Below are 27,993 nucleotides of genomic sequence, written 5' to 3' on the forward strand. Positions count from 1 at the left end.
TGGACTCTAGCCAAGCTCTGATGTATACTGACCATGTGGCCTTGGGCAAGTAACTTCCGGTGTGCCAGGCACATACCATAAACATGGCATTTCTCACAACAACCCTTATGGAGTTATATACTATTTTTATCTCCAGTTTACAAATAAAGAAACTGAGATTTAGGGATGTTATATTATTTCTCCAACACTACAAAGCTAGTAAGAGCTGGAGTCAGGAATTCATAGACCATATTTGTGATAGGGATAGCACAGATGCCTAAAGTGCCGAGTCAGGCTATCTAGCACATAGAAAGCCCCAGGTGAGAAAAGATGGGCCCAAACCAGAAAGTGGAAGTACCAAAGGGGAGAAGACCTGGGTTCCATAGACAATGAGGCAGTACAAATAAACAAAACTTTTATCGTTAGTAATAACAGGTACATGCCAATGTACATTTTACAGAGCTCATTCACATTCATTATTCCAGAAGAATCTCCCAAGAGACTTGTGAAGCAGACAGGGCACATAATTTTATCTCCATTTTGCAAGTAAAGAAACTAAGGCATTTCTTGTAGAAGGCAGTGCCATTTCCTGCCTAATGTTTCCCTGAGGCTTTTCCCGTTGCTGTATCAATCAGAACACTTGGGGTTGCAATGAGGTATACCAGACTCTACCTAGCTTAAACAAAAGGGGAGGCTTAGTGGAAAATGGGGATAATTATGCCAAGAGAAAAAAGCCAACCTCAAAATGTTACATACTACATGATTCCATTTATATAAAACTGTTGAAATACTAAAATCATGGAGATGTATATCAGATTAATTGTAACCAGGGATTAGGGATAGGGAAGGAAGGAAGGTAGTTGTGGCTAGAAAAGGTTAGCATAAATGATCCTTCTGATAAAACTGTTTTATATCTTGACTGTGGTGCTGGTCACATAAATCCACACATATGACAAAATCACACAGAACTACACACACACACAAATGTAAAGCTCTTGAGATCTAAATAATAGTGGAGGACTGTATCAATGTCAATTTCCTAGTTGTGATACTGTTCTTACAGTTATACAAGATGTTACTACTGGAAAAAATGGATAAAGGGTATATGTGATCTATCTGTATTATTTCACAGCTGTATGTTAATCTACAGTTATGTTAAAATAAAAAGTTTAAGAAACAACAATACAAAACGTACAAAATACAGGAGAAAAATCTTTGTGACCTTAAGTTAGACAAAGGTTCTTGTTTTTCTTTTTTGTTGTTGTTGTTTTTTTTTTGAGACGGAGTCTCGCTCTGTCGTCCAGGCTGGAGTGCCGTGGCGCAATCTTGGCTCACTGCAAGCTCCGCCTCCCCCAGGTTCACGTCATTCTCCTGCCTCAGCCTTCCGAGTAGCTGGGACTACAGGCGCCTGCCACCACGCCCGGCTAATTTTTTGTATTTTTAGTAGAGACATCGTTTCACCATGTTGGCCAGGCTGGTCTGGAACTTCTGACCTAAGGTGATCCATCAGTCTTGGCCTCTCAAAATGCTGGGATTACAGGCGTGAGCTACAACGCCTGGCCAGGCAAAGGTTTCTTAGATAAAACACCAAAAGCATGATCCATAAAAGAACTAATTGATAAATTAGTCTTCATCAAAATTAAAACTTCTGATTTTCAAAAGACACTGTGCAGACAATGAAAAAGGCTAACCATTGGCTGGAAAGAAATATTTGCAAAGCAGATATCTGATAAAGAACTTATATCCCAAATATAGAAAGAACTCTTTATATAGTTTAACAGTAACAAGAATACTAACAACTTATTTTTAAAGTAAACAAAAGATGTAAGCAAAATTTTAACAAATAAGATATTTGGATGGCAAATAAGCACGTGTATAAAAGCTCAATACAATTATTTATTAGGGAGATGCAAATAAAAACCACAATGGGATACCAGTAAACACCTATTGTAATGGTTAAAATTAAAAACTAACCATATTTTTTGTTGTCAAGGACATAGAGGAACTAGAACTCTGATATACAATTGGTGAGAACTGAAAATGGTACAACCACTTTGGGAAACTGAGGCAGTTTCTTTATAAGTTAAACATATAATTACCATATGATCCAGCCATTCTCCTCTTAGGTATTTACCCAAAATGAAATATATCTCTATATAATACCTGTACACAAATGTTTCTCATAGCTTTATTTGTAACAGCAAACTGAAAACAATCCAAATGTCCATGTAATGGTGAATGGATAGACTGTGCTCTACCCATATAATGGAATACTACTAAGTAAAAACAATAACAGACTATTGATACATGCAGTAACATAGAAACATCTCAGTACAGGCTGGGAAACATCTTCTACATCCTTGACATACAAAATATGGTTAGTCTTTAATTTGAGCCACTCCAATAGGTAAAAGAAGCCCGACTTCCCAGTGTATATTATTCCATTCATACAAAACACTAGAAAATGTCAACTAATCAACAGTTATATAAAACAGAGAAGGGGGCCAGGCGTGGTGACTTACACCTGTAATCTCAACACTTTGGGAGGCCGAGGTGGGTGGATCATCTGAGATCAGGAGTTCGAGACCAGCCTGACTAACATGGTGAAACCCTGTCTCAACCCCATCTCTACTAAAAATACAAAAGTTAGCCAGGCATGGTGGCAGGTGCCTGTAATCCCAGCTACTCAGGAGACTGAGACAGTAGAGTCACTTGAACCTGGGAGGTGGAGGTTGCAGTGAGCCAAGATTGTGCCATTGCACTCCAGCCTGGGCAAGAAGAGTGAAACTCTGTCAAAAAAGAAAAGAAAGAAAGAAAGAAAGGAAAAAGGAAAGGAAAGAAAGAAAGGAGAAAGGAAAGGAAAGGAAGGGGAAGGGAAAGGGAAAGGGAAGGGAAGGGAAGGAAAGGAAAGAGAGAAGTCATTGTCTGGAAACAGTGGACTAGGAGAGAAAGTGTACAAAGGAGTACGGGGAAACTTTTGGAGGTGATAGATATGTTTACTATCTTGACCAGTGATGATTCCATGGATGTGTACATTTTAAATATGTGTGACTTATTGTATGTCAATTATTCCCTAATAAAGCTGATTTCAAAAAATGTGACAGAGTGTCTGTTACACGTATCTCTTTGAGATACGTGAGACAGAATTGAAGAGTTTAACTCATATGTGATTGCAGCACAAGAAGGAAGCATGGGACAGATAAATATTTGAAGATTTGATGGCCAAGATTTACCAAAATCAGTCAAATATATCTACCCACAAGTCCAAGATGCTCTGTGAACCCCAAGCAGGATAAATGCAAAGAAATCCACATATAGGCCCATTATCATCACCTGCTAAAAACCAAAGACAATGATAAAATCTTGAAAGCAGCCAGAAAAAAAAAAAAAAAAAAAAAAGACATAATGCACAGAGAGGCACAGTACAAGAAAAATGTCTGACATTTCACCAGAAGCAGTAGAGGCCGGAAGATAATGGAATGACAGTTTTGAAATGATGAAAGACAAAGATTGTCAGCTTACAATTCTGTATCCAGTGAAAACAGTCTTCAAAAATGAAGGCAAAGTAATGTCAGACTGACAAAAGCTGCTAGAGACAATTTTGTCTCTAGCAGACTGAAACTACACAGAATGATAAAAGAAATCCATTAGGGTGAAGGGCTGAAATGATACCAGGTAGAAACTCAATTCTGCAGGAAGAAATTTGTAAAACACCAGATAAAGTCTTTCTAAAAAACGAAGACTGTTATGTCAGTTGGGTCCCCTAGGAAGCAAATGCTAAGATAGAGTTAGGAGTGCAAGAGGTTTATTGAGGAGGGGAAAGTTAAAAACGAGGGTCAGAATTTGGCAGGGGAAGGCTTCAGACCACGATGTAAACTGAACACCTGTAAAAAGAGTGGAAAAGGAGGCAGAATTTGGCAGGGAGGGCTGACAAAATCTTAGGCAACCCAGTAAGAAGCTTCATAGCAAAGCAAGCCCTTTAGATGTAAACTGAACACCTGTAAAAAGAGTGGAAAAGGAGGCAGAATTTGGCAGGGAGGGCTGACAAAATCTTAGGCAACCCAGTAAGAAGCTTCATAGCAAAGCAAGCCCTTTAGATGTAAACTGAACACCTGTAAAAAGAGTGGAAAAGGAGGCAGAATTTGGCAGGGAGGGCTGACAAAATCTTAGGCAACCCAGTAAGAAGCTTCATAGCAAAGCAAGCCCTTTAGAGGAGTCTTGCATTGTGCCGAAATGGTCAAGCTCTAGTAAGTCTGCCATGCTCATTCATTGGCACAGAAATCATGTCCTCAGTTCTAAAGATGAGGCAGATCCTGAAAGCCCTGCAGCTGGAGGCTCTCAGGCAACTGCACTTGTCACAGGTGAACAGCAAAGTTTTTCTTACGTGGAGTGCTGAACAACACATGTCCCTGGGTGCCTCAACTGTTTAAAGTAAAAATAACAATATAACGTGGGGATTCTGGCATATAGGGTAGTAAAATATATGACAACAAGAGCATAAAGTTTGGGAGGGTAGCAATTGGAAGTACACTGTTGTAAAGTTCTTACATTGCCCACAAAGTAGTATCTTAAAAACAGACAATGATCCTGGCCGTGGTGGCTCACGCCTGTAATCCCAGCACTCTGGGAGGCCGAGGCGGGCGGATCATGAGGTCAGGAGATCGAGACCATCCTGGCTAACATGGTGAAACCCCGTCTCTACTAAAAACACAAAAAATTAGCCGGGCGTGGTGGTGGGCGCCTGTAGTCCCAGCTACTCGGGAGGCTGAGGCACGATAATCGCTTGAACCCGGGGGGAGGAGCTTGCAGTGAGCCAAGATCATGTCACTGCACTCCAGCCTGGGAGAGAGAGCAAGACTCTGTCTCAAAAAAAAAAAAAAAAAAAAAAAAGACGATGATAAGTTAAGGATGTATATCGTGACCTCCAGAGCAGTGGTCCCTAAATATTTTGGTCTCAGGACTCCATTAGATACTTAAAAATTATTCAGGACATAAAGAGCTTCTGTTTAAGTGGGCTAAATCAACAAATACTTACCATATTAGAAATTTAAAAAAATTAAATTGGTGGGGAGGGGGGAGGGGGGAGGGATAGCATTGGGAGATATACCTAATGCTAGATGACGAGTTAGTGGGTGCAGCGCGCCAGCATGGCACATGTATACATATGTAACTAACCTGCACAGTGTGCACATGTACCCTAAAACTTAAAGTATAATAATAAAGAAAAGATAAAAAAATAATAAATAAATAAATTAAAAAAAATAATAAATAACGAAAATAGCTGGGCATGGTGGCTCATACCTGCAACCCCAGAACTTTGGAAGGCTGAGGCAGGAGGATCACTTGAGCCCAGGAGTTCGACACCAGTCTAGCCAACATAGCGAGTCCTCATCTCTATGAAATTTAAAAAATTAGCGAGGTGTGGTGGCGGCGCATGCCTGTGGTCCCAGCTACTTGGAAGGCTGAGGTGGGATGATGGCTTGAACCCAGGACTTAGAGGCTGCAGTGAGCTATGATTACACCACAGCACTCCAGCCTTGGCAACAGAGGGAGACCCTGTCTAAAAAAAAAAAAAAAAAAGAGTAAAATAAAATAGCTAAAATAAAGCTATTGCATGTTAAGATAATATTTTATTTTAAAAAATACATTATTCAAAACAAAAATGGGGAGAAGAGTGGCACTGTTTTATGTATTTGCAAGTCTCTTTAATGTCTCTGGCCTAATAGAAGTAGATTTTCATATCTGCTTCTGCCTTCATTCTGTGCTGATATATATTTATGTTTGTTTGAAGTATATGATGACAAGACAGCCTCATCCAAATTTGTAGTTGGAAAAGGGGGCATTTTAAAACAGCCCTTTTAGGTAATTATGGATATTCATCTTTGACACCACACCAAAATTTAATAAATACTGGTTTCTTAAAGGTTAATTGCACTGTGGCATCTGAATACTAGTCAATACATTTTTCTCATTACATTTAAATCCATTAACTTATTTTTCACATTGAATATATATCTTTACCCACACTTAATTTTGTTTTCTGTTTTTTGTTTTGGTTTACAAATGATACTATTAGACTACTCAAAAGGTAATAGGCAAATCATTTTTATAAAAAGCTGCTCTTTTATTTATTTATTTATTTGAGACAGAGTCTAGCTCTGTAGCCGGGCTGGAATGCAGTGGCATGATCTTGGCTCACTGCAACCTCCGCCTCCCGAGTTCAAGCCATTCTCTTGCCTCAGCCTCCTGAGTAGCTGGGAATACGTGCTGCCACACCCAGCTAATTTCTGTACTTTTTATATTTTTAGTGGAGACTGGGTTTCACCCTGTTGGCCAGGATGGTCTCGCTCCTGACCTCGTGATCCCCTGCCTCGGCCTCCCAAAGTGCTGGGATTACAGGCATGAGCCACTGCTCCTGGCCAGAAAGCTGCTCTTTTTAAAATTCATTAATATTTTAAATTGTCAAATCATAATTGTATACATCTATGGGGTATAATGTGATGTTTTAACATAGGTATACAACATGGAATTATTAAATCAAACAAATTAACATATCATCACTTTATCTTTTTTTTGTGCAGAGACATCTGAAATTTACTGTTATTTTTTATCTATTTGTTTGAGGCAGAGTGTTGCTGTCACCCAGGCTGGAGTGCAGTGGTGCAATTTTGGCTCACTGCAACCTCCACCTCCCTTGTTCAAGCGATTCTCATGCCTCAACCTCCCAAGTAGTAGCTGGGAATACAGGTACGTGCCACCATGCCAAGTTAATTTTTATGTTTTTAGTAGAGATAGGATTTCACCATGTTGGCGAGGCTGGTCTCGAACTCCTGACATCAGGTGATCCTCCTGCCTCGGTCTCTCAAAGTGCTAGTGTGTCTGGAGTTGGTTCCTTCTGGTGGGTTTGTGATCTCACTGACTTAAAGAATGAAGCCACAGACTTTGACGGTGAGTGTTACAGCTCTTAAAGACCGGCAGGGACCCAACGAGTGAGCTGTAGCAAGGTTTATTGTGAAGAGTGAAAGAACAAAGTTTCCACACCACGGAAACAGACCCCCAGGGCATTGCCGCTGCTGGCTGTGGGGAGGGGGCAGCCAGCTTTTATTCCCTTATTTGTCCCCTCCCATGTTCCGTTTTGTCCTATCAGAGCGTCCTTTTTTCAATCCTCCCTGCAATTGGCTACTTTTAGGATCCTGCTGATTGGTGTGTTTTACAGAGTGCTGATTGGTGCGTTTTACAGAGCGCTGATTGGTGCATTTTATAATCCTCTTGCTAACTACAGAGCACTGATTGGTGTGTTTTACAATCCTCTTGTAAGACAGAAAAGTTCTCCAAGTCCACACTCGACCCAGGAAGTCCAGCTGGCTTCGCCTCTCACTGGGATTACAGGTGTGAGCCACTGCACCCAGCCAACTGTGTTGTTTTGAAATATTTAACATATTGTTGACTATAGGCACCCTGTTGGTCAATAGATCACAAAAGTTATTCCTCCTTTTATGAAACTTTCTACCCTTTGATCAATGACTCCTCATTCTCTCCCTCCCACCCCCATCATTCTATTCTCTATTCTGTATGAGTTCTCTTCATTCTATTCTCTATGAGTTCAATTTCATTAGATTCCACAGATAAGTTAGATTACATGGTATTTGCCTTTTTGTGTCTGCCTTATTTCATTTAGCATAATGTCCTCCAGATTCATCCACGTGTCACAAATGACAGCCTTTCTAAGGCTGAATAGTATTCCATTGGGGAATATATATATATAAATAATAATATATAAATGGATAAAGAAAATGTGATATATATATCATATATATGTCATATATATATATCACATTTTCTTTATCCATTCATCTGTTGATGAACACTTGGGTTGTTTCCATAGCTTGGCTCTTATGAATAATGTTATAATGAACATGGGAGTGAAGATATCCCTTTGACATATTGATTTGTTTCTTTGGATGTATACCCAGAAGTGGGATTACTGGGTTTTATGGGAGTTCTATATTTAGTTTTTTGAGGAACCCCCATGCTTGCTGTTTTCCATAATGGCTGTGCTAATTTGCCTTCCGGCTAACAATGTATAAGAGTTTCCTTTTTTCCACATCCTCTTATCCTCTTCAGCACTTTCATCTTTTTGATAATACCCATTCTAACAGGTGTGAGGTGATATCTCATTGTGGTTTTAATTTGCATTTCCCCCCAGTGATAAGTGATGCTGAACATTTTTTCATGTACCTGTTGGCCATTTGTATATCTTCTTTTGAGAAATGTCCTTTTAGGTCCTTTGCTTATTTTTTAAGTGGGTTTCTTTCTTGCTATTGAGTTGAGTACTTTATACATTTTAAATGTTAAACCCCTATCAGATGGGCCCATACATGATTTTGTTACACCATGCAGTGGTCATTTGGAAAATACTGGTTCACTAAAATATGCAGGGCTTTCCAATGTTAACACAATTCTTTTTTTTTTTTTTTTGGTTGAGACAGAGTCTCACATTGTTGCCCAGACTGAAGTGCAGTGGTGCAATCTCGGCTCACCGCAACCTCCACCTCCTGGGTTCAAGTGATTCTCTTGCCTCAGCCTCCCAAGTAGCTGGGATTATAGCACAATTCTTTATATAATATCAAAAATATCATTATCATTGATCTTATCAGCAACATCTTTAAATATTGAGAAGCAGATACAAATTTCCAAAATACTAAATTTTGCTTGAAAGCTCAAATTTTATCATTGGCAACAAATGCTATCAGAATGACAGGCTCATTTTATTAATTTTCGAGAAAACACCTGCCAGATATCCAAGTCTGAATATTCATATTTTTGTCTATCAGTAATTCAAAGAAAAATGGTTTTCCTACATATAAAAAAAATATCAGGTGGGGCACCATGTCTCATGCCTGTAATCTGAGCATTTTGGGGGCCAAGGCAGGAGGATTGCTTAAGCCCAGGAGTTCTGGGCAACATAGTGAGACACTGTCTCTACAAAAAAAAAAAAAAAATTAACCAGTCATGATGGCACACTCCTATAGTTCCAGTTACTTGGAAGGCTGAGGTGGCAGGATCACTTGAGCCCAGGAGGTCAAGGTTGTATTGAGCCATCATCATGCCACTGCACTCTAGCCTGGATGATGAGGGAAGACATTAAAAAAAAAAATCAGTTACCAAAGCTCACAAACTCAAATAATTGCTCAAATGCTTTATGCATGCTTCCCATTTTGTCATACAAAATATTAAAAACTCTTGTATGTAAGGGTGGAGAATTTTTTTAATTAATAAATTTACTACTTCAGCAAGGACATTCTTAAGTAAAAGTGGCGTTGTTTTGATTTTGTTTTTGTTTTTTGAGATAGAGTCTCACTGTGCTGTGGCGTGATTTCAGCTCACTGCAATCTCTGCCACCTGGGTTCAAGCTATTCTCCTGCCTCAGGCTTCCAAGTAGCTGGGATTACAGGTGCCTGCCACCACACCTGGCTAATTTTTGTATTTTTAGTAGAGATGGGGTTTCACGTTGGCCAGGCTAGTCTCAAACTCCTGGCTTCAAGTGATCCACCCACCTTGGCTTCCCAAAGTGCTAGGATTACAGGTGTGAGCCACTGTGCCCGTCCATTTTTTTTTTTTTTGTTTGTTTGTTTTTCTGAGACAGAGTCTCACTCTGTCACCCAGGCTGGAGTGCAGTGGCACGATCTCAGCTTGCTGCAACCTCCACCACCTGGGTTCACGTGATTCTCTTACCCCAGCTTCCCAAGTAGCTGAGACTGCAAGCATGCACCACCACACCCGGATAATTTTTTTGTATTTTTAGTAGAGATGGGGTTTCACCATGTTGCCCAGGCTGGTCTTGAACTCCTGTCCTCAAGTGATCCACCTGCCAAGGATTCCCAAAGTACTGGGATTACAGATGTGAACCACTGTGTCTGGCCAAAGTGGCTTTTTATTTTTATTTTTTAGACAGAGTCTTGCTCTGTCACCAAGGCTGTAGTGCAATGGCGGCATCTTGGCCACCTCACCTGGCTATTTTTTATATTTTTAAGAGAGACGGGGTTTCACCATGTTGGCCAGGCTGGTCTCAAACTCCTGACCTCAAGTGACCTGCCTGCCTCGGCCTCTCAAAGTGCTGTGATTACAAGCATGAGCCACTGCACCTGGACCAAAGTGGCTTTTGAATGATTCTTTGTATGGCAGTGAAGAAAAAAGTGACTACTAGTATAGTTTTGTACTACTGCTTTGATTCATGCTAAATGGGCCAGCAGTGTTACCTATCATTGTTTTTGGAGCATCTGTGCAAAAATTAACACACTGAAAAAAGTAAATAAGATATGAAATATTATAAAAATAATTTTAATATTTTGGATCCCCAAAAGAATCTTAAGGATCCCTGGGAGGTCCATGGACCACACTTTCAGAACTGTTGCTTGTCCCGTAATCAGGCAATGTGCCAGCTTTTTAGTTAGGGTTCTCTTAAACGTCAGTATTTGAATGTCTTTCTCTGGGGCAATTATTTCTACAGTCTCCTGCCAGGGGGAACTGAACTCACTTTACTTGAAGCAGAGTGCAAAAAGCGGTATACCCAGCAACACTGTCAAAAACAGTAGCAATCTAGGTAGCAAACAAATACGAAAGGCCAATGACTCAGCTACCCTGGGGTTGCAGTCCTGGTTGGGGGAAAGCAAGGCACAAGCAGACTAGCCAGAAATTTAACAAGGAGATGTTAAAAATGAGATAGACATAGAGAACCTTGATAGGCTCTCCATACGTCCCAAACTTATTGGAAAGCTGCATACACGTGTAGAAGAGGCCGGAGAGAACTAGAGCTATTCACACATTCCTGGATGACTGCAAGACTGTGCACACATGTAGAAAAGGCCTGAAAGGGCTCAAAAGAAATAAGAGCTAGGGAAGATTTGAAAGCCTAAACTTTGAATGCTTTCTTAGTCCATCTTTTACTTATAACAAAATACCCGAAACCGGATAATTTATAAGAAACAAAATTTATTTTTTACAGTTACAGAGGCTGAGAAGTCCAAGATCAAGGGACCACATCCAGTGAGAGCCTTCTTGCTGGTGGGACTGATATGGTTTGACTGTTTTGTCCCCTATAAATCTCGTTTCATGTGACCTCTGATGTTGGAGGTGGGCCTAGTAGGAGGTGTTTGGGTCATAGGGGTGCATCCCTCATAAATGGCTTGGTGTGTCCTCACAGTAATGAGTGAATTTCAATCTGTGAGTTCACGTGAGATCTGGTTGTTCAAAAGAGACTGGCAGCTCCTCCCTCTCTCTCTTGCTCCTTCCCTTCCCATGCCACACGCTGGCTCCCCCTTCAGCTTCTGCCACGATTGTAAGCTTCTTGAGGCCTCACAGGAGCAGCTGTTGGTGCCATGCTTCATGTACATCCTGCAGAACCATGAACCAAATAAATCTTTTTTCTTTATAAATTACCCACCTTCAAGTATTCCTTCATAGCAACCCCAAAATGGACTAACAGAGGGACTTTCTGTAGAGTTCCAAGGCAACATGGGGTATCACATGGGGAGGAGAATGAGCATGCTAACATGCTTGCACAGGTCTTTTTTCCTCTTCTTATACAGTCACCAGTTCCCCTCCCAAAATAACCCATTAATCCATTTACCCACTAATCCATTAATCTATGAATGGATTAATCCATTCATGAGGACAAAGCCCTCATAATCCAATCACCTCTTAAAGGCCCCACCTCTTAATATTGCTACATTGAGGACTATATTTCAACACAAGTTTTGAAGGAGACAAATATTCAAACCACAGCAAATACATTCTCCAAACCATACACAGATCGATCAGCAAAGAGTGGGGACCTAACTGGCTTGAGATGTTTGAACCAAACCTCTGACTAATCTTTGGCTGACAAAATATGCTGAAACAAGAGTAATTCTAGAAAGCCTCTCTTTAAAAAATGTGAGCGCAGACATTAGCAGCCTCACATTGTAGTGGAGACAAATTCCACAGAATTAGTCCAGACAAGTGTATCATACAAACAGCAACCCCCTTTGGGGCAAATCACAATGTAGCATTCCTATAACATAATGTGTACAATGCCAGTTTTTTTTTGTTTTTTTTTTTGTTTTTGAGACAGAGTCTCACTCTGTTGCCAGGCTGGAGTGCAGTGGTGCAATCTCGGCTCACTGCAACCTCCACCTCCTGGATTCAAGCAATTCTCCTGCCTCAGTCTCCTGAGTAGCTGGGAGTACAGGCGTGCTGGCGCCCGGCTAATTTTTGTATTTTTAGTAGAGATAGGGTTTCACCATGTTGGCCAGGATGGTCTCTATCTCTTGACCTCATGATCCACCCGCCTCAGCCTCCCAAAGTGCTGGGATTATAGGCATGAGCCACTGCACCTGGCCAGCAGTGTGTTCTTTACTTAGGAAACAAGTCAACAGAAATCATCTTTGAGTAATCCCAAACAATAGATTTAGCAAAGACTATTTTAAATATATTTCAAAGAAAAGAGATAACATTTAAATAAAGTAATAAATGATTACAAGTAGGGTTTATTACAGGCATGCATGGCTGTTTCAATATTTGAAAATCAATCAATCTAAACTACCATGTGGATAGGCTAAGAAAAATCACATTTTGTTTTGTTTTTCTTCCCAAGATGGTGGATTGGAAACAGTGTCAGCATGACTCTCCCACTTGGAAAGACAAAATGGTGAGTAGAAATTCATACTGTGAACTTTTTTCTAAGAAGCAATGCAGGAACTGAACAGAAAAACAGAAACCATAGACCCTTTGAAAGAAGCAGCAGGCTGCAGCCTACACCCACTGTGAGCCAGGTGAAAAATTGTAAGTCCTCAGAGTGTGACGGGGGAGAGACTGCCTCCAGGATATACATCCCCACCAGGTAACCTGGCAATTCAGCCCACAGGGGAAGGCCTTAACCATACCCAGCACTGGAACTAATATAGGGAGTGGTGGGGTAATATAAAAGTAGGAGCAGCAGCAAGCAGAGCCTTGCATGCATTCCTAGTCTCCAGCACAGACCGAGGGAAGCCACTCCTGATTCTACGTCACAGAGGGCCTCATGGAAGTCAACTAGCTCAGGCAGAGGTTGCAGGTTGAAAGAAGCTCCCAACTGAAATTCATATAATCTTGAGTGGGGATGAACTCCCTTGACCAGAACCAGTGGGTGAGTAAGAAGTGTGCTGCAGCCACAGGCACAGGAACCGGGCACTCTTGCTTTGCAGGTAGATTGGGAGGGGGCATGGCCTGAACACTGGTTCCTGTCTCCACAGGGAAGGCTTATGGCCTAGGGCAGTTTTGAGTTCTGAGCTTACACGGCCTGGAATTTAGCTAGTGGCTGCTAGTGAACACTACAGGTGAGAGACCTGCCTTGCCAAGTGCATGAGAGCTGGGTGAGGCTTGTGAACTCTTTTATGTGGCAGAGGCAGCTATGTTCCTTCCTGAAACATTACCCCAGTGGCCAGAGAAATGCCCCCTAAACCCCTCAGGAGCCTCTGCTTGCCCTGCACATGGAGAGCCAAAGCATGGACCTGCCTAACCCAGCCCCTACCTGGCTTTGCCCCTACACCAGCCCTGGTAGTTTACTACAAGGGACAGCAACTTTTGGGAGCCCTATGGCCATTGCCTGAGAATCCAGAGTACCTCTCTGGGGTAACATAAGGCAATTAACATAAAGCAAAGCAGTTAATCCCACCACTTCTACTGTAGCTGGTGCTCTATTGCAAGTACCACCTCCTGGCTGGAGGCCAACTGATACATTATAGCATCGTTGGGTAGAATAACACTGTGCCCAGGAAAGAGAAAACTTGTGCATGACCTCAGCTATCACCATCACCTGCACCACCCTGGCTAACCAGGAGGTCCTGACCTGTCCACATGACAGGTTCATTGCTACTACAAGCAGCATTTGAGACAGCCAATACATGAAGGCTATTTACAACCAAGGAATCTCACAGAGTCTACATCACTCCCCTGCGACCCGCATCAGAAGGGGTGTTGGTACTTGCTGCTGGGAGAATTAAGGACTGGTCACATCACTGGATCTCTTGCAGACACTCCCCAGCACCAGCCTGGAGTGTGGCAGCTCCACTAGGTGGCTAGACGCAGCAGAGCAGCAGCATTCACAGTGGTCTGTTTCTTAGGGAATCCTACTCCTAGGGGAAAACTTCCTAGGGGAATTGGGTGTGCACCACATCAAGGGAACACCCCATGGAACAAAAAAATCCAGATGCAGGCCTTGAGTCCTGGATCTTTCTGCTGATGGAAAGTCTCTTTCAGCAGAGGCACAGTTACAATACTGAGCTCAGCAGGGAAAGTCTGAAGCTCTACCCCAACACACAGGTAACCCTGGTGCTCATGAAGGGTCTTGGAGAAGGGGACTTCTTTTTCCCCTTGTCCACCACTGCAGAAACAACTGGGGCTTTTCCAGTGGGAGCATGTGTGGGTACACCATAGAGAGCCTTGCTGGAAAACTTCAGGGTAACTGCATCCCCACAGTAGAGAGCACCTTCTATGTTCAGACTTGGATGAGAGGTAGACTCACGATTCCTCTCAACTTGGAACATCAACGTTCCTGCAGACAAAATGAGGTGCCTGTCTGATCTGCATAGCTGGAACACTGAGTCAGGAGTGTGTCTGGGAGGTGGACTGCTTCCCTGCGCCTTGCGGGGGAGCTGATGTGGCTCCCAATCTACCCCCTGATAAGACCTCAGTGTGTTTCACTGAGAGCTCCACCTATCACCTATGTCAAGATTGGGACTTCAGCCTGCCATTGGGTACTGCATTTACCTACTACAATAACCACAACCAGTTTCTACCAGAGATGTCTCCCCTACTGGCCTGAAGCCTAAAATATTCAACCCAGTAAATAAAATACAGGGAAAATAAACAAATATAAGTGCACAACACAGGAGAACAAGGTAAGCTTCAAGAGACCTCTGCAATTCCAACCCCATTGGAGACAGTGAGCACAATGCTACTACAACCATTATCTGAGAAAGCCATCAAACAAAGACTTTCTATAACCAAGGAATTAATAGTCTTCACCTCTGAAAGCACCAAGAGTCGAAATAGGCTACAATAAAGTCACATCCTTAAGGGAGAAAAGATAAATAAAAAAAAAACAATTGAATAAAAAATAAATTCAAGACTAATTAGAAGGTATAGTCTACCCAAATGAGAGAGAGAAAAAAAACAGAAAAATAATTCTGGTAATATGAAAAAAACAGGATCCTATTACACCCCCAAAAGATCACACTAGCTCTCCAGCAATGGATCCAAACCAAGATGAAATCTCTGAAATGCCAGACAAAGAATTAAAAAGATTGATTATTAAGTTACTCAAGAAGATACCAGAGAAAGGTGAAAGCCAATATAAAGAAATTTTTTAAAACTTCAGGATATGAATAAAAAATTTTATAAAGAAATAGATATTTTAAAGAAAAGCCAATCAGAACTTCTGGAAATGAAAGACACATTTAGGGAAGTACAATATGCATGGAAAAGTTTTAACAATAGACTAGAACAAGTAGAATAAATAGTTTCAGAGCTCAAAGATATAGTTTTCAAATTAATAATCAGACAAAAATAAAGAAAAAAATCAAAAGAAGTGAATAAAGTCTCCAAGAAATATGGGATCATGTAAAATGGCCAAACCTAAGAATAACTGGTGTTGCTGAGAGAGAAGACAGCAAACAGTTTGGAAATTTTATTCGAGGGAATAATTGAGGAAAACTTCTCTGGCCTTGCTAGAGATATAGATATCCAAATAAAAGAAGCTCAAAAAATTCCTGGGAGATTCATCACAAAAAGGACTTCACCAAGGCATATATAATAATCAGTCTATCTAAAGTCAACATGACAGAAAGAATTCTGAGAGCAGTGAGACAAATGCACCGGGTAACCTATAAAGGAAAACCTATCAGACTAACTGCAGGCTTCTCACCAGAAACTTTACAATCCAAAAGGGATTGGGGTCCTACCTTTAGCCTCCTTAAACAATAACTGTCAGCTAAGAATTTTGTATCCAGCAAAACTAAGTTTCATACATGAATAAAGTCATTTTCAGACAAACAAATGCTGATGGAATTTGTCACTACCAGACCAGCCCTACAAGAAATGCTAAAATGAGTTCTAAATCCTAAAATAAAAGGTTGATATGCACCAGAAGAGAACCTCTTGAAAGCATAAAACACACAGGGCCCATAAAACAATAACAACATGAAGAAAACAAGTATCTAGGTAACAATGAACATGATGACTGGAACAATACCTCACATCTCAATATTCACATTGAATGTAAATGGCCTAAATGCTCCACTTAAAAGATACAGATTGACAGAATGGCTTAAAAAAATCACAAACCAAATATGTGCAGTCTTCAAGAGACTCACCTAACATGTAAGGATTCATATAAACTCAAGGTAAAGGGGTAGAAAAGATATTCCATGCAAATAGAAACCAAAAGTGAGCAGCAGTAGCTATTCTTTTTTTGTTTTTTTGTTTTTTGAGCCAGGGTTTCACTCTTGTGGCCCAGGCTGGAGTGCAATGGCACGATCTCAGCTCACTGCAACCTCCGCCTCCTGGGTCAAGCAATTCTCCTGCATCAGCCTCTCCAGTAGCTGGGATTACAGGCATGAGCCACCACACTGGGCCAATTTTGTATTTTTACTAGAGACAGGGTTTCACCATTTGGCCTGGCTGGTCTGGAACTCCTGATCTCAGGTGATCTACCCGCCTTGGCCTCCCAAAGTGCTAGGATTACAGGTGTGAACTGCTGCACCCAGTCAGTAGTAGCTATTCTTATATCAGATAAAACAGACTTTAAAGCAACAACAGTTTAAAAAAAAAAAGACACAGAAGGTCATTATATAATGATAAAAGGATCAATTCAACAAGAAGATTTTACAATCCTAAATTTATATGCACCTAACACTGGAATTCTCAGATTCGTAAAACATTTACTACTAGACCTAAGAAATAAAATAGCAACACAAGAGTAGTGGGAGACTTCAACCACTCCACTGACAGCACTAGACAGATCAAGACAGAAAGTCAACAAAGAAACAATGGACTTAAACTATACTCTAGAATAAATGGACCTAATAGATACTTACAGAACATTCTTCCCAAGAACTGCAGAATACAAATTCTTCCCTTCAGCATATGAAACATTCTCCAAGACAGACCATATGAGAGGCCACAAAACAAGTCTCAATAAATTTACAAATATCAAAATCATATCAAATATCTTCTAAGACCACAGTGGAAAAAAACTAGAAATCAACTACAAAAGGGACCCTCAAAACTATACAAATACACAGAAATTAAACAGTCTGCTCTTGAATGATTTTTGGGTTAATAATGAAATCAAGATGGAAAGTTTAGGCTGGGTGTAGTGGCTCATGCCTGTAATCCCACCACTTTGGGAGGCCAAGGTGGGCAGATCACCTGAGGTCAGGAGTTAGAGACCAGCCTGGCCAACATGGCAAAACCCCATCTCTACTAAAAATACAAAAATTAGCCAGGCATTCTGGCACACGCCTGTAGTCCCAGCTACTCAGGAGGCAGAGGCTGGTGAATCGCTTGAACCTGGGAGGCAGAGGTTGCAGTGAGCCAAGATCACGCCACTGCACTCCAACCTGGGCGACAGAGAGAGATTCTGTCTCAAAAAGAAAAAATAAAGGAAATTTAAAAATTCCTTGAAATGAAGGATAATAGTGACACAAGTTATCATTACCTCTGGGATAGGACAAAAGCAGTGCTAAGGGAAAGTTTGTAGCACTAAATGCCTATATCAAGAAGTCTAAAAGATCACAAATTGACAACCTAACATCATACCTCAAGGAACTAGAGAAACAAGAACTAAATCCAAATCTAGCAAAAGAAAGGAAGTAACAAAGATCTGAACAGAACCAAATGAAAATTAAATTTAAAAAAATACAAAATATCAATGAAACAAAAAAGCTGGTTCTTTGAAAAGATAAACAAAATTGATAGACCATTAGCCAGACTGACCAAGAAAAGAAGACTCAAATACACTCAATTAGAAATGAAACTGGAGACATTACAATGAACACCATAGCAATAGAAAAAAATCATTCAAGTCTACTATGAACCCCTCTATGGAGATAAACAGAAAAGCTAAAGGAAATGGATAAATTTCTGGAAACATACAACCCTCCTAGATTAAATCAGGAAGAAACAGAAGCCCTGAACAGACCAATAACAAGCAGTGAGACTGAATTAGTAATTTCAAAAAAGATTGCCAACAAGAAAAGCCCAGGACCAGATGGATTAATGGATAAATTCTATCAGACATTCAAAGAAGAACTGGTGCCAATCCTACTGAAACTATTCCAAATGACTGAGAAAGAGGTAATCCTCCCTAACTCATTCTATGAAACCGGTATATCCCTGATAGCCAAACCAGGAAAGGACATACAAAAAAAGAAAATGACAGACCAATATCCCTAATGAACATGGAGGCAAAAATCATCAACAAAATACTAGCTAAGAAAATCCAACAGCATATCAAAAATATAATACACCATGATCAAGTGGACTTCATCCGAGGAATGCAGGGATGGTTTAACATACTCATGTCAATAAATGTGATATATCACATAAACAGAATTTAAAACAAAAACTATATGATCATTTCAATAGTTGCAGAAAAAGGATTCAATAAAATCCAGCATTTCTTTATGATAAAAACACTCAACAAACTAGGCATAGAAGGGACTTATCTCAAAATAACAAAAGCCATATATGACAAAGCTACAGCTAACATCATGCTCAATGTGGAAAAAGTGAAAGCATTCCCCCCTGAGAATTGGAACAAGACAAGGATGTTTACTTTCACCAGTTCTATTCAATATAGTACTGGAAGTCATAGCCAGAGCAATCAGGCAAGAGAAAGAAATAAAGGGCATCCAAATTGGAAAAGAGGAAGTCAAACTATAGCTGTTTGCAGATGATATCATCATATAACTAGAAAACCCTAAAGACTCCTCAAAAAGACGCATAGATTTGATAAACAAATTCAGTTGGCTGGGCGCAGTGGCTCACGCCTGTAATCCCAGCACTTTGGGAGGCTAAGGCAGGTGGATCACCTGAGTTCAGGAGTTCGACACCAGTCTGACCAACATGGTGAAACTGTCTGTACTAAAAATACAAAAATTAGCCAGGCATGGTGGTGGGTGGCTGTAGTCCCAGCTACTCAGGAGGCTGAGACAGGAGAATCGTTTGAACTTCAGAGGCGGAGGTTGCAGTGAGCCAAGTCTGGGCCACTGCACTCCAGAGCAAGACTCCATCTCAAAAAAAAAAAAAAAAAATCAGTCAAGTCTCAGATTACAAAATCAATGTACACAAATCAGTAGCACTGCTACACATCAACAACGACCAAGCTGAGAATCCAATTAGGAGCTCAATCCCTTTTATAACAGCTGCAAAACAAACAAACAAATAAACAAAAAACCAACCTAGGAATATACTTAACCAAGGAGGTGAAAGAGCTATACAAGGAGAGCTACAAAACCCTGCCGAAAGAAATCATAGATGACACAAACAAATGTAAACACATCCCATGCTTATGGATTGGAAGAATCAATATTGTGAAAATGACCATACTGCCCAAAGCAATCTACAGATTCAATGCAATTCCTATCAAAATGCAAACATTATTTTTCACAGAATTAAAGAAAACATCCTATAATTCATATGGAACCAAAAAAGAGCCTGATAACCAAAGCAATCCTAAGAAAAAGAACAAATCTGGAGGCATCACATTACCAGACTTCAAATTATACTACAAGGCTATAGTTACTGATGTGGTTTGGATCTGTCTCCCCACCAAATTTCATGTCAAATTGTAATCCCCAGTGTTGGAGGTGGGGCCTGGTGGGAAGTGACTGGATCATGGGGGTGGAGTCCTCATGAATGGTTTAGCACCATCCCTTCGGTGCTGTTCTCATGACAGTGAGTAAGTTATCACAAGATCTGGTTGTTTTTAAAGCGTGTAGTGCCGGCTGGGCGTGGTGTCTCATGCCCCATGTGAAAATCCCAGCACTTTGAGAGGCCGAAGTGGGTGGATCACCTGAGGTCAGGAGTTTGAGACCAGCCTGGCCAACATGGTGAAACTCCATCTCTACTAAAGATACAAAAAAATTAGCTGTGCATGGTGGTGGGCGCCTGTAATCGCAGCTACTTGGGAGGCTGAGGCAGGAGAATCGCTTGAACTTGGGAGGCGGAGGTTGCAGTAAGCTAAGATGGTGCCATTGCACTCCAGCCTGGGCAAAAAGAGTGAAACTCCGTCTCCAAAAAAAAAAAAAAGTGTAGCACCTCCCACCTCTCTCTCTCACTCCTTCTCTGGCCACGTAAGATGTGCCTACTTCCCTTTTGCCTTTCACCATGATTGTAAGTTTCCTGAGGCCTCCCAAGAAGCAGAAGCCGCTATGCTTCCTGTACAGCCTATAGAACCATGAGCCAATTAAACCTCTTTTCTTTATAAATTACCCGGTCTCGGGTATTTCTTTACAGCAGTGCAAAAACAGACTAATACAGTACCAAAACAGCATAGTTCTGGTATAACAGTAGGCATGTAGACCAATGGAACTGAGTAGAGAACCCAGAGGTAAAGCCAAATACATAGAGCCAACTGATCCTTGACAAAACATACAAAAACATAAATTGGCAAATGGACACCCTATTTAATACATGGTGCTGGGAAACTGGCTAGCCACATGTAGAAGAATGAAACTGGATCCCCATTTCTAACCTTACACAAAAATCAACTCAAGATGGATGGAAGACTTAAATCTAAGACCCAAAACCATGCAAATTCTGGAAGATAACCTAGGAAAAACTCTTTTGGATATTGGCCTAGGCAAGTAATTCATGACTAAGACCCCCAAAGCAAATGTAACAGAACAAAAATAAATAAATGGAATCTAATTAAACTAAAAAACTTCTGTGCAGCAAAAGAAATAATCATCAGAGTAAACAGACGACCCAGAGAATGGGAGAAAATATTTGTAAAGCATACATTTGACAATGGCCTAATATCCAGAATCTACAAAAAACTCAAGCAAATCAGCAGGAAAAAAACCCCTACAAATCATCCCATCAAAAAGTGGGCAAATGACATGAACAGACATTTCTCAACAGAAGATATACAAATGGCCAAAAAATGTATGTAAAGATGCTCAACATCACTAATCATCAGGGAAATGCAAAGTAAAGCCACCCTACTCCTGCAATAACGGCTATTTAAAAAGCTAAACAACAATATATGTTGGTGTGGATGTGGTGAAAAGGGAACACTTTCATACACTGCTGGTGGGAATGTAAATTAGTACCATCTCTATGGAAAAGTTTGAAGATTTCCAAAAAAATTAAGAGTAGATCTACCATTTGATCCAGCAATCTCACTACTGGGTATCTACTCAAAGGAAAAGAAGTAATTATATCAAAAGGACACCTGCACAGGTATGTTTATTGCAGCACAATTCACAGTTGCAAAGATATGGAACCAACTTAAGTGCCCATCGACCAATAAGCGGATAAAGAAAATGTGGTATATGTATACCATGGAATACTACTCAGCCACAAAGAAGAACAAATTAATGTCTTTTGCAACAACATGGATGGAGCTGGTGGCCATTATTTTAAGTGAAGTAACTCAGGAATGAAAAACAAAATATCATATGTTGTCACTTATAAGTGAGAACTAAGCTTATAAGTGACAACGTATAAGTGGGTACATAAAGGCATACAGAGTGATATAATGGACTATGGAAAATGAGAAGCAGGAGGGGAGTGGAGGGTGAGAAATAACAATCTACATATTGGGTACAACGTACACTACTCAGGTGATAAGTGCACTAAAATCTCAGACTTTCTTTACCACTATATAATTCACCTATGCAACCAAAAACCATTTGTACCCCCAAAGCTATTGAAATTTTAAAAATTCATTGGAATAACATAAAAACAAAGATAAAAGACAAAAAAGAAGAGAAATTTCAAAATATATATTTTAAAAATCATATGATCATGACTATACTAATAAATACAGAAAATCATTTGACAAAATTCATAGCATTCATAAGAACTCTCAAAAAACTAGGAATAGTGGGAAATTTCCTAAACTTGATAAAGATTTTCTTAAAAATAACTATAGCTAACATACTTAACAGTGAAAGACTCAATGTCTTCCATGTAAGAACAAGGCAAGGATGTCTTCTCTCACCATTTTTTTCCGTATCTGTGCTGGAAGTTCTAAGGCAAGCAAAAGCAGTTAGGTGATGCCACATAAATGATGGAGTAGGGAGTTCCAATAATCAGTCCAGTCCCTCCACTGAAACATCCATTAAGCTGGCAAAATCTGACAGAATCAACTTTTTCAAACTCTGGATTCTAATACAAAACTGGCGGCAACCAGTGAAGTGCTTAATGAAAAAAAATTTTTTTGCTTCCTTTCTTATCAATTCCATTTCCCAGGTCACCAATAGCAATGGGAACAGGGATCTGCATTCCTAGTGTGGCTTTCTGATGCCAATAACCATGTTTCCCAAAAATTATGGCTCTGAGTTATTTATTTATTTATTTATTTATTTATTTATTTATTTTTTGAGACAGTATCTTGCTCTGTCGCCCAGGCTGGAGTGCAGTGGTGCCATCTCAGCTCACTGCAACCTTCACCTCCTGGGTTCATGCCATTCTCCTGCCTTAGCCTCCCAAGTAGCTGGGACTACAGGCACCCGCCACCACACCTGGCTAATTTTTTTGTATTTTCAGTAGAGATGGGGTTTCACCGTGTTAGCCAGGATGGTCTTGATCTCCTGACCTCGTGATCCGCCCACCTCGGCCTCCCAAAGTGCTGGGAATACAGGCGTGAGCCACCATGCCCGGCCTGGCTCTGAGTTTTGACCTGACAATTCCCTAAGGGACTGGTGCATAGGATAAGCTCTTTTACAACCCCTTCAGGCTAGAGTGGCTTTCCAGGTGACATCTGTCAAAAGCATTCAGACATATACTACACATAGCTGTCTGGATCAAGGTGTGGTGGATGGGGCAGGAGCTGGTGGGTGGTATACAGAATCAAACATCTGGAAAGAAGAAAGCTGAGGCAGAAGTTTCTTGGGAATTAATGGTTTTGAAGGGCTACTGCGTATACTGGAGAACCCAGAGTGCAATATGCATGCATGAGGCTGGGAACATGCTCATAAAAAAAGAATGATAGAACCCTAGGCTTGTACCTTTGGCTGATTTTTGGACTCTGTGCAAGTAGGAGGTAAAGACTAAGTCACAGTCATAGATAGCCTGGCTAAGCATTGAAGGAATCCCTCAGCTCAGATCCAATCTGCAAAGACTAGGAGAGTTTTTTGGTTTTGGTTTCTTTTTGGCCCCAGCCATTAAGGCACATCTCTGTGAAATAACTGACTGCTAAAATAAGAGAAGAGACTTCAGTGACCACACAAGACAAGGAATATAGTATTTTCAAATATAATTTGGAAAAGTCACTAAACAAATGGATGATGGCAAACACCTACAATCAACAACAGCAAACACTGGGGAGGTGGGAGAATCAGCTTTTCACATTATAATATTCCAAATATCCCCCTTTATTTTATTTTATTTTATTTATTTATATATTTTTGAGATGGAGTCTCACTCTGTTGCCCAGGCTGGAGTCCAATGGTGTGATCTTGGCTCGCTGCAACCTCCGCCTCCCGGGTTCAAGCCTACTTTCTCTTTACCTCAGCCTCCCATATAGCTGGGATTACAGGCACACCCCACCACACCTGGCTAATTTTTGTATTTTTAGTAGAGGCGGGTTTCACCATGTTGGCCTGACTGGTCTTGAACTCCTGACCTCAAGTGATCTGCCTGCCTTGGCCTCCCAATGTGCTGGGATTGCAGGCGTGAGCCACCATACCCAGCCCAAATATCCCATTTTTAATAAAAAAAAATTGTATGGCATACAAAGAAACAGGAAAGTATGGCTAGCCAACAGGAGTAAAGAAATTAATAGAAACCATCCTTGAGGAAGCCCAGACTTAATATAAAAGGCTTTAAATCACCTGTCCTAAATATGCTCAAAGAGCTGAAGGAAACCAAGAACAAAGAACTAGAGAGAACCAAGAATATAATATATAAACAAATAGAGAATATCAATACATAGATAGAAAATATAAAAAGAAATTCCAATAGCAATTCTAGAGTAGGTGTTTAGTCATGAGAGAGCTCCACCATCATGAATGAATTAATGACCCTATAAAAAGGGTTTGTGGGAGTGGATTTGCTCTCTCTTCTCCTTCCACCTTCCACTATGTGAGGATGCAGCAAGACCCACACAAGATGCTGGTGCTTTGATCTTGGACTTCCCAGGCTTCAATACTGCGAGAAACAAATTTCTGTCCTTCATAAATTAGCCAGTCTGTGGTATTTTATTATAGCAGCATAAAACAAAGTAAGATACCTCTTCTTACCACTTCTATTCAATAATGTAATGAAGATTCTAACTAATGGAATAAGGCAATTTTTTAAGGAGAAGGAAGAGAAATTGCATCCAGATTGATAAGAAATAGTAAAACTGTCTTTATTCACAGATGACATGATCCAAATTGTAGTAAACCCTAAACAATCCCCCCAAATACTACCAGAACTAATAAATGAGTTCAATAAGGCGACAAGACACAGATCAGTATATGAATGTCAACTGTATTTAGCAATGAACAATCTGAATATCAAATTAAGAAAACAGTATGTTCACAATATTATCAAAAACAATAAAGAGCTGCGCACAGTGGCAAACACTTGTAGTCCCTGCTATGTGGAGGATGGGGCAGGAGGATCACTTGAGCACAGGAGTCGAGGTTATAGTACACTATGATCACACCTGTGAATAGCCACTGTACTCCAGCCTGGGCAAAAGAACAAGACCCCGTCTCAAAAAAAAAAAAAAAAAAAAAAAAAGAATGTAACAGGAATAAATTTAATAAAAGAAGTGTAAGACTTATATACTGAAAACTCCAAAACACTGCTCAAATTATAGATCTAAAGAAATGGAGAGATCATTCCAGGTTCGTGGACAGGAAAACTCAGCATTGTTATCAATTAGCTATCCCCGTCAAAATCCAAGATTTTTAAGAAACTTACAGGCTGATTGTAAAGTTTACATAGAAATGCATGTAACTTAGAGTAGCAAAAACAATTTTGAAAAAGAACAACACTGGAGGACTTATACTACTCATTTCAAAACTTTATAAAGCCACAGTAATCAAAACAGTGTGGTACTAGCATAAAGATAGATATATAGATTAATGAAACAGAATAGAGGTCAAGCAATAGGGCCACCTATATATAGTGAATTAATTTTCAATTAAGGTGCCAGGCCAATTCGACTAAAAAAAGACAGTCTTCTCAACAAATGGTGCTGAAACAATTGAATAGTTTGATGGTCTGACAGTTTCCTAGAAGGTTAAATTTACCATGCAACTCAGCAATTCCACTCCTAGGTATTTCTCCCAGAGAACTGAAAACAGATGTCCACAGAAAGAATTGTGGACATTAATGCTGTGTAGCAGCATTAATCATAAGAACCAAAGCTAGAAAAAAAGAATCCAAATACCCACCAACTGGTGAAAGGATAAACAAGGCCAGTGTGGTGGCTCACGCCTGTAATCCCAGCACTTTGAAAGGCCAAGGCAGGTGGATCACCTGAGGTCAGGAGTTTGACCTCAGCCTGGCCAACATGTGGAAACCCCATTTCTACTAAAAACATAAGAATAGCCAGGCGTGGTGGCAAGCGCCTGTAGTCCCAACTATTCCAGAGGCTGAGGCAGGAGAATGGCTTGAACCTGGAAAGTGGAGGCTGCAGTGAGCCAAAATCATGCCACCGCACTCCAGTCTGGGAGACAGAGCGAGACTCCATCTCAAAAACATAAAAAAAAAAAAAAAATTAAAATTAAAAAAAAAAAAGGCCAGGTGCGGTGGCTCACGCCTGTAATCCCAGCACTTTGGGAGGCCGAGGTGGGCGTATCACCAGGTCAGGAGATCGAGACCATCCTTGCTAACATGGTGAAACCCTGCCTCTACTAAAAATACAAAAAATTAGCTGGGCGTGGTGGCGGGCGCCTGTAGTCCCAGCTACTTGGGAGGCTGAGGCAGAAGAATGGCGTGAACTCGGGAGGCAGAGCTTACAGTGAGCCGAGATAGCACCACTGCACTCCAGCCTGGGTGTGCAGAGCGAGACTCTGTCTTAAAAAAAAAAAAAAAAAAAAAAAAAAAAAGAAGATAAAGAAGATTTGATATCTATACAAGAAAATACTACTCAGAAATATAAAGAAACAGTTGAGCTCAGGAGGTTGACACTGCAGTGAGTCAAGATCACAATGCTGCACTCCAGCCTGGAAAACAGAGTGAGAACCTATTTCAAAAATATATGTATCACACCAAGAATGAACCTTAAAAACAGGCTAAATGAAAAAAGCCATATTCAAAGGTCTACATATTACATGATTCCTTTAGGGATTAAGTCACCATTTCCCCCAATCACAAAAGAAGGATGTATCAACAAGATATTATTATTATCATTATTATTATTATTTTTTTGAGATGAAGCCTCACTCTGTCACCCAGGCTGGAGTGCAGTGGTATGATCTCAGCTTACTGCAAGCTCCGCCTCCCGGGTTCACGCCATTCTCCTGCCTTAGCCTCCCGAGTAGCTGGGACCACAGGCACCCATCACCATGCCCGGCTAATTTGTTTTCTATTTTTAGTAGAGATGGGGTTTCACCATGTTAGCCAGGATGGTCTTGATCTCCTGACCTCGTGATCCGTCTGCCTCAGCCTCCCAAAGTGCTGGGATTACAGGCGTGAGCCACCGCGCCCGGCCAGATATTATTTTTAATGCAGTTTTCCAGTCACAGGTTATTTTTCCCAACTATTTAGGCATCTTGTGCTCTGCCATTCACCATACTCTGCCCTTCTTTCCCCTATATTGAAGTGCCCAAGATAATAAAATAATCATAAGACTACTTAGGGAAACTTATTTGCAATCTTGGGAGATATTAGACAAATGTATTATACCTGAAACCTTGTGCATCTTTTCAGATTTTCTCAACCACCTCATTTCTCATTTTGGTCAGTGACCCTCTACTGGGTCACTCCTCTGCTTTCAGACCTAGTTAAAACACCACACTTCAGGGTATAGTATAAAAAGCTTCCTAAGTAGCTGCCAATGGGCTGGATGATACAACCTGAAAGCTTAGAGAAGTTCCCCATGAGGACCTATGACCAGTATTTCCAAGACTAATGAGAAGACAAAGACATAGAAGGGTGCTGGGCATATTTTAAGAAGGAAAGGGTACATACAGCATACACAGGGAGTTCTTACATTTCATGATACCATGCTAATGCAAACTTGTTCATACTGGAGCCTTGTTCTTGCTTTGCATAGTTCTCTACCAGGCAAGGCAAAGCAAGGACATGGTTCTTATGTGCATGAATTACTGTAACAAGATGCCAGGCAATGCAAGGACTACACACACACGCACACACAGACACCACAGACACATACACGCACACACACTTGCATTTAAGAGCCTGTCATGTGAAATGTGCTCATATTCAGTACTCTGGACAATATACCTAGGTAGCTAAAATGAGATCTTGGGTTTAAGAAACTTAGGCTACGTTACTTAAGTGAGATAAGCTATACAGTTTTCTTTTAAACATGTTTCTATATCAGTATTTCATTGTAAATCATCAAAAAGTCTATAAATAATAAGTTCTGCATTAGGGTAACTGCAGAGGTTCAAAGTTTGCAGTTGCCATTCAAGAGAGCAAAAATGTAACAAAAATTTTTGTTGCCGAGTATCTTGAGCCCCCATGTCTACTAATGGCAGAACACTGAAATTTCATCCATTTAAGAGAACTGTCTCGATTTAAAGCAGTTTTTAGGAGCGTTAGTTTATCAAATTCAAGAAGATCTAAATTTCCAAAGGGCTT

At 40.5% G+C, this 27,993-nt stretch overlaps 1 long non-coding RNA gene across 1 annotated transcript in view; it reads right to left on the reverse strand.

Moving 5' to 3' along the window:
* Positions 1-8,438: 8,438 nt before the first annotated feature.
* Positions 8,439-27,993, reverse strand: part of LOC134728574 (uncharacterized) — a 37,255-nt gene continuing 17,700 nt past the window's right edge. The window contains exon 2 of the long non-coding RNA XR_010109122.1: positions 8,439-11,373. This is a non-coding gene — a long non-coding RNA (uncharacterized LOC134728574). The remainder of the gene's footprint in view (positions 11,374-27,993) is intronic.

Source organism: Pan paniscus, chromosome 11 (assembly GCF_029289425.2).
Source record: "Pan paniscus chromosome 11, NHGRI_mPanPan1-v2.0_pri, whole genome shotgun sequence".
Lineage (NCBI taxonomy): Eukaryota > Metazoa > Chordata > Mammalia > Primates > Hominidae > Pan > Pan paniscus.